We start from the raw sequence: 13,205 nt of genomic DNA, 5'->3' as shown, positions 1-13,205 counted from the left end.
TAGCAATACCATAAACCTGTACATTTGGAATTGCTCCCATGGACTTATATTTAAGAGGCAAAATCTTTTAAGTTTTCTGTAGTAACCAATGTGAGACACTGATGGATGCAGCTCAATTTAAAGCAACATTTAAAAAATAATATGAATAAGAACAATATGTATATATTATCTTTCAGTGCTTATGACGCTTTCATCCATATTGACAACCTCATTTAATTTTAACCAGCTTCTTTGTCTTTTTCATTTACAGAAGAGGGCACTAAAGGATGTTTCAGGGAGTTCCTGTCGTGGCACAGTGGAAACAAATCCGACTAGGAACCATGAGGTTGTGGGTTCAATCCCTGGCCTCGCTCAGTGGGTTAAGGATCCTGCATTGCCTTAAACTGTGGTGTAGGTCACAGACGCAGCTCAGATTTGGCATTGCTGTGGCTCTGGCGTAGGCCGGCAGCAACAGCTCCGATTGGACCCCTAGCCTGGGAACCTCCATATGCCGCGGGTGTGGCCCTAAAAGGACAAAAGACAAAAAAAAAAAAATGTTTCAGAGAAAGCAAAGTTATCAGTGTTACCAAACCTGTAAATAGTAGTGCCAGAATGCTTTTTGTTATGCCATACGAATAAACCATTATTGCAATTATCATTGACAAGCCTATCCATATGAATAATTTGTTGTTAGTAAATTTAAAATTCAAATTCAAATGAAATTAAATTGGAAAATAAAAAGCTCTTAATGATAACTCACTTCACACATACAGTATTTTGGAAGACTGTGCATCTATGCAGTGATCATTTATTCATATTTTCTATATTCCAAGTCATAGGGAAGGCATTTTTGCATTTATTGTCTGATAGTAAAAATTAACTACTTATTACTTATAATTTAGAAGCACTAAAGAAATATACCATCCAAAATTCTGCAATTGATCTTTGTCTTTTTTGAAAACAAAGTGATTAATACGCTTACATTTTTAGAAAATTTATAAGATTCAAGAGAAGACACCTTGAAGGGTGATTAGGTAGAGAAAAGGGAAAGGAAAAGGAGTTGAAATTAACAATTCTCTTTTTTCATATATCATGTGGTTTCATTTTGATTTGTAGAAAACTATAAAATTGTGAACTTTACAAAATTTCATTTAAAATTTAAAATGTACGCTGGACTTTTAAAAATGCCTTTCTTTAAAAGGCAAGATAAATTGTCTTTACCATATGCTTTTTCATCAAAATGCTTGTATTATACAAATAAAATCACTGTGATAAGTACTTGGGCCAATTTTGCATATCTCCTAGAATATGCCAAGTAAAACAATAGCCTTCCCCATGTGTCAGGATATTTTATTACAAACAAATGATTAAACAAGATAAGATAAATAGACATATGAGCAAGTAAATATAACTACTATGTAAAATAATTTCCTGAAGAGAACTTCAAATCTATGGCATGGTCTATTAGGCAATGTTATTATATATAGCAGACTAAACTTAATCTTTATGAAAAGATTTTCATCTAAAAGAAGAAAACTAAAATGAAATGAGCATTTAAAATTTTTGTTTCAGATATACTTTTAGAAATTTCAGCATGTTGAACACACAGCAGCAATTTGTCCACACTACAGAGAGCTCTGCCTCTATTATGTTGAAAGATCATTGTTGAAGGAATATCATTGACTGAATCAAAGAACTTTTTTTTTTTAAGATGAAAGAAAAGGCAGAAGAGAGGGAAGAAGGAAACAAGGGATACAGGGAGAAGGAAGGACAAATGTAAGAGAATCTAAGAACTTCTAAATTATTAGGAAGCTTATGAATATCATCAGTCCTTGAAAACTAATGCTTTACATTCAATACATAATTCTCAAGTCATTTCTGGATGTAATATATTAATGCATAAATAACAGTACAATTCTAGCTAAGTAACTTATATTTCTAACTTTTAACTTGTTTCTTTAAGTGAAGAACACAGGAAGACAGTTTCTTGTTACTAAAATACAGTATCTTTCAGTAAATATATTCACAAATTTAAAATACCTATCTTAATTGATTATTATAATTATAAAAACTGACAGTAAATCATAATTTCAAATGGAGAATTAAAATAGAAATGAGAACTGTCCTTAGTAAAGGAATTATATTTTCCATTATTCGATATTACTTATTTAGTCGATTACTTATTTTTAATTACTAAACAAAATGAAGGGATGACTATGGGTATAGATGTTGAGATGAAACCTCATAGAACTGGGTGATTTAAAGGGTGAAGAGTAGTTGGACTAAGTAGAATAAAGATAGCTTTCCCAGTGCAGACAGCATCACAAAGACAAGGACAGAAACACAAGGGTAAGGTACAGTGCAGGTTGGTCTGATTAGAGAAAATCTTCAGGTAGTGACACTGAAGAGCTTGGATATATCCTGGGCACGCTACTTTGAAGCTGTTCAAGGTTTTCGAGCAGGGAAATGCCCTGGACGCATCTCTGATTTAGAAATGCATCTCTGAAATGGGGCATGTCAGGGGTCAAAAGGAGGATGGGTACATATAGCGGTTGGAGTGAAAGTGAGCCCAGCCATTGTAGAACTGAGCCTGATCAGCTATGGCAAAACATACCTGGAACAAATTGATAAATTGTAAATTGGCTTAGTTTGTTAGTATGCTTGTGTCTATTTAAAGGAGAAAAAAAATTCTCAGCATTATGCTATACATTCCAAATTATAACAATAATATACAACAATATATTTTATGCATGGTCTTCTTCATAAAAGGTAAGATTTGTATAATACTGATTTAGACTTTTTTATACTGCATAATTTATCGCAGTTGGCTATATTTTTTTTTTCAAAATCATCATGGATACTTAGGAATGCTTGGTAAATAAGAACTTTAACATACTGCTTTCATTCTAATAAACATTTCTTAAATATTAAATTGAATAAAGATGTACTACATATAGACAATGGAATACTACTGATCCATAAAAAAAGAATGAAATAAAGCCACTGCGACAACATGGATGGTGCTAGAGATTATCATACTAAGTGAAATTAGACAGTGAAATACAAACCCCATATAATTTAACTTACATATGGAATCTTAAAAAAAATGATACAAATGAACAGAAACAGACTCACAGACTTTGAAAAGCTTATGGTTACCAAAGAGGACAGGCTGAGGCGGGGAGAGACAGACTGGGAGTTTGGGATTGGTATATTCACACTGAGGAATGTGGAATGATTGGCCATTGGGGACCTGCTATACAGCACAGAGAACTCTTCCCAGTATTTTGTGATAATCTGTATGGGAAAAGAATCTGAAAGAGAATGGATATGTATATATGTATAATTGAATCACTTTGTTGTACATCAGAAATCATCACAACCTTGTAAGTAAAAAAGCAAAAGAATAATTAATTAAGTTATTATAAAATGAATCTGTATAGATATCTAAATAAAAATTCACTAATGTCAGTTCCAAGTTTTCTGTTTTCATTTTTTTTTTTTGCCGTTTTTTAAGTTGTTATTTCCCCAATACAATTTTTTTCCTACTGTACAGCATGGTGACCCAGTTACACATACATGTATACATTTTTTTTTCTCCCATTATCAGGCTCCATCATAAGTGACTAGACATAGTTCCCAGTGCTATACAGCAGGGTCTCTATGCTAATCCATTCCAAAGGCAATAGTCTGCATCTATTAACCTCAAGCTCCAATCCGCCCCACTCCTTCCCCGTCGGCAACCACAAGTCTATTCTCAAAGTCTATGATTTTCTTTTCTGTGGAAAGGTTCATTTGTGCTGTATATCAGATTCCAGATATAAATGATATCATATGGTATTTGTCTTTCTCTTTCTGACTTACTTCACTCAGTATGAGAATCTCTAGTTCCATCCATGTTGCTGCAAATGGCATTTTGTTCTTTTTATGGCTGAGTAGCTTTCCATTGTGCATATATACATTTTTATAAACTGACAAACTTCATAGTCCTTAGGAAATACACTAATTAAAACAATAAAAAATTCCTCTAGATAATGTAGGGCATTTATTTTATGACAGATATTTCAGATGGATTATTTACTTATTTATTACTTTTTACTTCTTTGCTTTTTAGGGTTGCACCTGCGGCACATAAAAGTTCCCAAGACTAGGGTCAAATCGGAGCTGTAGCTGCTGGCCTGCACCACAGCCATAGCAGTGTAGGATCCAAGCCATGTTTTTACCTACACCACAGCTCAAGGCAACACCGGATCTTTAACCCTCTGAGTGAGGTCAGGAATCTAACCTGATCCTCATGGGTATAAGTTGGGTTCATAACCCAGTGAGTCTCAACAAATACTCCAAAAGATGTTTAAAATGCCTTGATATGACTTTGAAGAACATGTTTAGCTCCTAAATCACAAAAGGAAAATAAGAAAGGTAAAGTTTGCATATCTTTTTTGTTAATAATCATTTTGCTTTTCCTAGAGAAAACAAATCAATGTATGGTGATATGGTCAATTGGCTTTCAGTGTTTATTCCCACAAATTTCTAATTTACTTTTTCTCTGCAGTAGGATCCAGAAAGGTAGAAACTGTATTTACCAGGTTCCCTTGCAGCTATAATTCAATATGCTAATTAGATTATACTAATTAGACGTATTGCAAGATATATAACAGAAAGAAAATATCAAAATATCAATCCTCTGATGCTTCTGAGTGATTATTTTCTGCTGACAAGTAAAGGCTGTAAAGATGTGAATTCCCTCCCCCACCTCCTAACATTATTACAGCAATCACCAATGAGCTCCATGGGTATTAAAAAAGCAATTTCAATGACATAGCTTCCTACACTTGGCTTTCTCCTCACTTGCTTTAGTTATGGTGGTATGTCTTTGATATTAGAAGTTTCAGAGGATTCTGTTTAATTTCCTATGCTCTTTATTGTGGTAGAGTTAGCAGCTACCCATGTAGTATTCTAGCACTCACTCTTGGAGAACCATATCCAGCCAGCTCTCTTCCAACCTTTTTATAGGCATACCTCAGAGATAATGTGGGTTCCATTCCAGACCACCACAATAAAGCAAATAACACAATAAAGAGAGTCACATATATATTTTTTAGCTTCCCAGTTCATATAAAAATTATGTTTACACTATACTATAATCTATTAAGTATGCAACATCATAATGTCTAAAAAATGTATATATTTTAATTAAAATAATTATATTGCTAAAAAATGCTAACCATAATCTTTTTGCTGGTGGAGGGCCTTGCCTTGATGTTGATGGCTGCTGACAGATCAGGGTGGTAGTTGGTGAAGGCTGGGGTGGCTCTGGTAATTTTTTAAAATAAGGCAATGATAAAGTTTGCTGCATTGATTTACCCTTCATTTCATCAATATCTTTTCTGTAGTATATGATGCTGTTTGACAGAATTTTGCCCACAGGATTTTCAAATTGGTGTCAATCCTCTCAAACCCTGTTGCCAACATCAGTTAAGTTTATGTAATATTCTAAATCCTTTACTGTCATTTCAATAATCTTCACAACCTCTTCACCGGGAGTAGCTTCCATCTCAAGAAAGCCTTTCTTCATTCATTAATCATGAAATCATAGCAATTCAGTCCCATCTTCAGGCTCCTCTTCTAAAAAACTAATTTGCTTGCTATTTTCACTGCATCTGCAGTGACTTCCTCCACCAAAGTTTTGAGCTCCTCAATGTCATCTATGAGAGTCGGAATAAATTTCTTCCAAACTTTTGTTACTGTTGGAATTTTGTTCTTCCGATGAATCACAAATGTTCTTAATGGCAACTAGAATGGTGAATCCTTTCCGGAAAGTTTTCAATTTACTTTCATCAGATGAATCACTATCTATGGCAGCTATAGCATTATGAAATATATTTCTTAGAAGAATAAGACTTGAAACTTGAAATTATTCCTTGATCCATACACTGTAGAATGGATGTTGTGTTAGCAGTCATGAAAATAACATTAATCTTGTATATCTCCATCAGAGCTCTCGGGTGACCAGGTACATTGCAAATGCACAGTGATATTTTTAAAGGAAATTTAAAAAAAATTCATCCTGAGAAGTAGGTCTTAACAATGGACTGGGAATATTCATCAAACTATGTTGTAAACAGCTGTGCTATTTCCAGGCTTTGTTGTTCCATCTATAGAGCATAGGAAGAGCAGATTTAACATAATTCTTAAGAGTCCCAGGATTTTCAGAATGTTAAATCAGCATTGGCTTCCAGTCACTAGCTGCATTTACCTCTAACAAGAGCAATCAGCCTGTCCTTTGAAGCTTTGAAACCAGGCACTGACTTCTCTCTAACTATGAAAGTAGTAAATGGCATCTTCTTTCAATATTAGGCTGTTTTGTCTATACTGAAAATCTGTTTTAGTGTAGCCACCTTCATTAATTATCTTTACTAGATCTTCTGGATAACTTGATGCAGCTTTCCACCAGCACCTGCTGCTTCACCTTGCACTTCCATGTTATAGAGATGGCTTCTTTCCTTAAATCTCATGAACCACCTCTGTAAGCTTTGGACTTTTCTTCTGCAGCTTCTTCACCTCTCTTAGCCTTCACTGACTTGAAGAAAGTTAGGGTCCTCCTCTGGATTAGGCTGGGGCTTAAAAGAATGTTGTGATTGGTTTGAATTTCTATCCAGAGCACAAAAACTTTCCCATATTCGGCAGTAAGGCTGTTTCCCTTTCTCATCATTCGGGTGTTCAACGGAGTAGCACTTTTAATTAGCACTTCAAGCATTTTTGCACAAGAAACTTTCCTTTACATCCACAACTTGCTAACTGTTGCAAGAGGCCTAACTTTTGGCCCCTCTCGGCTCCCAATGTGCCTTCTCAGTAAGCTTGGTGATTTCTAGCTTTTGATTTATTTTTTTTTTTTTTTTTTTTTTTGTCTTTTTGCTATTTCTTGGGCCGCTCCCGCGGCATATGGAGGTTCCCAGGCCAGGGGTCCAATCGGAGCTGTAGCCACCGGCCTACGCCAGAGCCACAGCAACGCAGGATCCGAGCCGCGTCTGCAACCTACACCACAGCTCACGGCAACGCCGGATCGCCAACCCACTGAGCAAGGGCAGGGACCGAACCCGCAACCTCATGGTTCCTAGTCGGATTCGTTAACCACTGCGCCACGACGGGAACTCCTCTAGCTTTTGATTTAAAATGAGACACCATGACTCTTCCTTCTACTTGAACACTTAGAGGTCATTGTAGGGTTATTAGTTGGCCTAATTTTAATATTTTCTCCTCCAGGCTTATAATTTGTATGCATGTATTCTTTTTAAATTTTCTTAAATCTGTTGCCTCAAAATTTAATCATCTTTTTCTCCTACCTTCCAAAATTTCTTGTTTTAGTATTTTAGCCTCCATTCTCAAGTTATCATTGAAGTCTATAATAAACAACTAAATCCACAAGTGAGTTTTACAGTTTTTAAAAACATTTTTCTATAATACTAGTAAAAGTAGTGCTCTTGAGAATAGTCATATTGATTATACATGTATCAATCAATAATATATTACAATAAAAGATAAATGATACTTATTTTTTCTCAAGAATGATGCTATGTATTTTATATCTATTAACTTTTATAACCCTATGAAATAAATATTATATTTACCCTTAAATATGTCTTAAATCTGAAAAAAAATGATGTTTATATTGATCTTTCCCAGGATCACAAAGCTAATAGGAGTGACTCAAGAATGAGGCTTTCTCTATGGCCTTCGTTTTAAAGTCTATTTTGTCTGATAGGAGTATTGCAACTCCTGATTTCCTGTCTAGTCCACTGGCATGAAACATCTTTTCCCATCCCCTCACTTTCAATCTCTAAGTGTCCTTTGCCTTAAGGTGGGTCTCTTGTAGGCAGCAGATTGAAGGTTTTTGCTTTTTTATCCAATCTGCCAATCTGTGTCTTTTGATTGGAGCATTCAGTCCATTGACATTTAAGGTGATTATTGATAGGAAGATGTGGTATTACACACAATGGATTACTACTGGGCCATAAAAAAGAACAAAATAATGCCATTTGCAGCAACATGGATGGAACTAGAGACTCTCATCCTGAGTGAAGTAAGTCAGAAAGAGAAAGACAAATACCATATGATATCACTGATATCTGGAATCTAATATATGGCACAAACGAATCTTTCCAAAGAAAAGAAAATCATATACTTGGAGAATAGATCTGTGGTTGCCAAGGGAGAAGAGGAGGGAGTGGAAGGGACCGGGAGCTTGGGGTAAATAGATGCAGAATGTTGCCTTTGGGATGGATTAGCAATGGGATCCTGCTGTGTAGCACTGGCAACTCTGTCTACTCACTTATGATGGAACACTTAATGTGAGAAAACAGAATGTATACATGCATGTATAACTGGGTCACCATGCTGTACAGTAGAAAAAAAAAATATATATATATATAAATAAATGATAAAAAAATAGAATTAGGATGTGCAGCTTGACTACATAGACTATGCTCATAAGGAATACTACTGCTCTTGGCTACACTGGCTCTTTTAATGTCTGCAACATATGTCACTCCATGTTCTGTTCTGTGTAGTAACATTTTACAAATAAATAGGAATTAAGCACCAAAACATGTTCAATCTTCTTTGTTAATAGTAAATATTGCAATTAAAATAAAACACTTTAGCTTCGTAGGATAATAGAAAAAGAATGTTGTCTCGTTAGAAGGAAAATATTTCCAATTGTTTACAATATTAGGGAAATAATTAAATACTCAATAGGCTGAATGCTATTAATAAAAGATTGAATATTCTATTGCAATCTAAATTCTAAGTATGGCCAGAGGCACAGTGAAAAGTTTAAAGAATAAAATCTCTAGCCTGAGGAATTAAATGTGCTTTTTATAATTCAGGAGAGACAAATACATATCAGCAGTGATATTTTCACCAAATATAACATCATTAGATCATAATATGAAGAATGAAGAACAACATAAATCCTATTTTCCTGGATGATATTATATTTCAGGACATTATACAAAATGAAAAAATGTGTAGCATTTGTAGTCAGATAATATTTTAATTTGTGATTTATTAAATACATACCATTTTACAAGTGTGTACCTAACTTCCAACTGAAAAGATGAATAGAAGCTGAATGCAGAGATAAGTTCATTTTCATTGGTATTAAATTATCTACAAGTAGAATTCTAAAATTTTATTTCTCAGTTTTCAATTCCAAGAACTTCTTATACTATTTTTTATAATTTTATTAAGCAAGATCTTGAATGTTAATAATGGATATCCCCATTCATTTCTCCATTTTTAAACAAAGGAAAATTAAGATGCAGAGTATTGAGTTTTCCCAGAAACTATTCCTTCAGTGAATACTTATTTACTACCTATTATGGTAGACACTGTTATGCTGCAAGATAAATTCCCAGCCCTTGTTGAACATAATTTCTAATGAATGACATCTGAATTATCAACAGAACTTGGGTGGACTACAACTTCTCACTCTTTTTACTAAAAAGAAATTGAAAAATTCTTTTGAAACAGTAGTTTGCTTGGAAAAAACCTAGAATTTTACAGTTAGTCTTTAGGAAAATAATAAATTAACTGATTAGTGTAAAATATTTTATTAATGAAATATAGCAGGCTTACTATTAAAACAAAATACTACATTCTAGATGGGCTTCTGATGAGTCATGACTTATTTATCATGCAGCTGTTAGCAAAATGTTTAAAATGAATGGTTTTATTATATTTTAAGCAAAAAATATCCTTTTTCTTCTAGTTTTCAGATTAAAATAACATAAATACACTCCAATAAATAGCAACCAGAACAGAGTTAAATATATGTCAGAAATTGTGAATTTATGCGCATATCCGTTTCTACTATCAATCTTTTTTTTTTTTTTTTTAAATCTTTTTGCCTTTTCTAGGGCTGCTTCCATGGCATATGGAGGTCCCTAGCCTAGGGGTCCGATCAGAACTGCTGCTGCCGGCCTACGCCAGAGCCACAGCAACGAGAGATCTGAGCCTGGTCTGCGACCTTCACCACAGCTTAAGGCAATGCAGGATCCTTAACCCACTGAGCAAGGCCAGGGATCGAACCTGCAACCTCATGGTTCCTAGTCGGATTTGTTAACCACTGAGTCACGATGGGAACTCCCTCTTCTATCAATCTTTACAAGAGGAATAAAAAAATAAAAATGAATATAAATAAATATTACCATGCCATCCAAACTAAAGCACAGTATAAACATAACACTGGTTAAAGAGGAGGGGTATAATATGTACATCTTCTTTGAGGTTGATTCAGCATAAATTTATTGCAAATAAAAAAACAGATTAAAAAAACATTAATTTTAATACAAAATAGAAGGTAATATGAATATCTGGTCCTGGGCTTTGTTTTAGGGAGACTTTTAATTAGTCATTCAATTTCAGTTCTGGTAATTGTTCTGTTTGTATTTCTTCCTGGTTCAGTTTTAGAAGATTATACCCTTCTAAGAATTTGTCCATTTCTTCTAGGTTGTCCATTTTATCAGTGTATGGTTGTTTATAGCAGTCTCTTATGACCTGTATTTCTGTGGTATTGATTGTAACTTCTTTTTCTTTTCTGATTTTATGGATTTTGCCACTCTCCCTTTTTTTCTTGATGAGTCTGGCTAAAGGTTTATCAATTTTGTTTTTCTTTTCAAAGGAACAGCTTTTAGTTTCATTGAACTTTTGTAGTCTTTTTTAGTCTCTTTATTTCTGCTCTCATCTTCATGATTTCTTTCCTTCTATTAACTTTGGGTTTTGTTTATCTTTCTTTATTCAGTTGCTTCAAGTATAAAGTTAGGTTGTTTATTTGATATTTTTCTTGCTTCCTAAGGTAAGATTGTATCTCTGTAAACTTCTCTGTTAGAACCATTTTTGCTGCATCCCATAGGTTTTGGATTGTCATGTTTTGATTTGTCTCTAGGTATTTTGTGATTTCTTATCTGATCCACTGATTGTTTAGTAGAATACGGTTTAGCCTCCAGAGGTTTGTGTTTTTTGCAGTTTTATTTTTCCTTTCTTGTAGTTATTTCTAATCTCATGAAGTTGTTGCTGAAAAAGATGATTGATGTGATTTCAATTTTCTTAAATTTATGAGGATTGCTTTGTGGCCCAGCACATGATCTAGTCTGAAGAAGATTCCATGGAAAGTGCATATTTTAGGAGTTCCTGTCATGGCTCAGTGGTTAACGAATCCGACTAGGAACCATGAGGTTGTGGGTTCGATCCCTGGCCTCGCTCAGTGGGTTAAGAATCTGACATTGCCTTGAGCTGTGGTGTAGGTTGCAGACTCGGCTCAGATCCCATGTTGCTGGTGGCTCTGGTGTAGGCCGGCAGCAACAGTTCTGATCAGACCCCTAGCCTGGGAACCTCCATATGCTGTGGGAGTGGCCCTAGAAAAGGAAAAAAAGACAAAAAAAAAAAAAAAAAGAAAGGATGCATATTCTGATGCTTTCAAATGGAATGCTCTATGAATATCAATTACATGTATAAAATAAAATGTGTAAAAATATTTTATTTTAATACAAAAGCATGTATTTCTTTCATAATTAAAATTATTCAAAAATAATTATAAAATTATCCAAAAATCTACAGATGATAAATTCTGGAAAGGGTGTGGAAGAAAAGGAACCTTCCTACATTATGGGCAGGAAAGTAAATTGGTAAAGTTGTTATGGAGAACAGTCTGAAAGATCCGTAAAAGGATAAAAATAGAGTTACCATATGATCCAGCAATCCCACTTTTGGGCACATACCTGGAGAAAACTCTAAACTGAAGGATGAATGCACTCCAGTGTTAATAGCAGCACTATTTACAATAGTCAAGATATGGAAGCAACCTTAATGTCCATTGACAGATGAATGGATAAAGAATGCATGATGAGTATTTTTCAGCCATAAAAACAATGAAATAATTCCATTTGTAGCAATAAGGCTGGACCTAGAGACTGTCATTCTAAGTAAATCAGACAAAGACAAATATCATATGATTTCACTTATACCTGGAATCTAAAAAAAAATAAAATAAAATAAGGAGAGAGATACAAATGAACTTATTTGCAAAACAGAAATACATCCACAGACATAAAAAAAGCAAATTTATGGCTACCAAAGGGGAAAGTGGTGTATGGATAAATTAGGAGGTTGGGATTAACGTATATACAGTCCCATATATAAAATAGATAACCATAAAGAACCTATTAGATAGCACAGGGAACTATACTCAATATTTTGTAATAAAGTAAAGGAATCTATAAAAGTGAATCATTTTGCTATACACCTAAAACTATCATGACATTGTAAATCAACTATAATTCAATAAAAAGTACGTACTTCTGTTATAACTAAAACAATTTCATTTTTATATAAAGAAAAAATAAGTAAAATCTAAAATAATACATTTTATGGGAGGAATGTATCTTTCTTACTATTTCTAGAAAGGATGACTATCAAAGTATTCCAGAGCCATGGTTGATACTTAGGCAACACTGCTAAATAAAACTGAATTAAAGTGAGGAAAAAAAGGGCCTCATTATAAACATGTGAAAAAAGTGGTGTGCAGAAACAGCTCAAGAACCTCTATTCACCAGGACTTCTTCCTAATGTCTAACATGGTTTGAATGATTTTATAGATGACCTGTTAGTAGAGAGAACATGAAGGAAGTATTAGAGAGGATTTATATAGAATGGGAGCAGAGCCATTAAACTGCTGTTAGGAGTTATTATAGACATCGCCTGTACACACTTTACACTTTCGTCAACTTTACATAATAACAGCAAATTTTTTTTCGCTCCCAATATATAAGGAGTTTTAAAGGACAATGAGCTTCAGAGTTACACCCACTACTCCAACTTTCTGTGTGCCCACAAAACATATAGTTTTTAATTGACTGAAATGCAAATGCCTCTGGTTTCTATGATGGAAAAAAAGTGAATATTAATGGCCAAAATTTATCTTGAAAGACTAAAGTAGTTTTGAGAAGAAGGATGGGTCTGTGTGGCTGGAGAAAGGCTGAGAACATTTTGGTGAATAATGCAAGGTGCACATGAAGAAAGCAAAGCAAACTTGATAGAAGGCTATTGGAAAGTAAGCCAGAGCAATGGAAAGTATATATACTGGTATTTGACAAATTATATGAGCACTGAGGATTCTTTTTTCACTCAGGACCCTCACAGAACAAAGTGGTTGAGGGATCCAATTCAAA

At 34.2% G+C, this 13,205-nt stretch overlaps 1 protein-coding gene and 1 long non-coding RNA gene across 6 annotated transcripts in view; both read right to left on the bottom strand.

Annotated features, from left to right (window-relative positions):
* CSMD3 (CUB and Sushi multiple domains 3) overlaps window positions 1-13,205 on the bottom strand; it is a 1,221,352-nt gene that overhangs the window by 511,178 nt on the left and 696,969 nt on the right. The gene's annotated exons all lie outside the window — the stretch shown is intronic.
* On the bottom strand, window positions 4,072-7,844 carry LOC146403728 (uncharacterized). Its single transcript, XR_014842987.1, has 2 exons — window positions 7,132-7,844; window positions 4,072-6,847 (listed from the first exon to the last, which is right to left on the bottom strand). It is a non-coding gene; the product is annotated as an uncharacterized LOC146403728 (long non-coding RNA).

The sequence above is a fragment of the Sus scrofa genome, chromosome 4, assembly GCF_054392235.1.
Source record: "Sus scrofa isolate SSC_HxYL_T2T_F1_AM1 chromosome 4, Sscrofa_HxYL_maternal_Yorkshire_Landrace_v2.0, whole genome shotgun sequence".
NCBI classification, from domain to species: Eukaryota; Metazoa; Chordata; class Mammalia; order Artiodactyla; family Suidae; genus Sus; species Sus scrofa.
The sequence above is the reverse complement of the archived record's forward strand: the minus strand, read 5'-3'. Positions and strand labels throughout refer to the sequence as shown.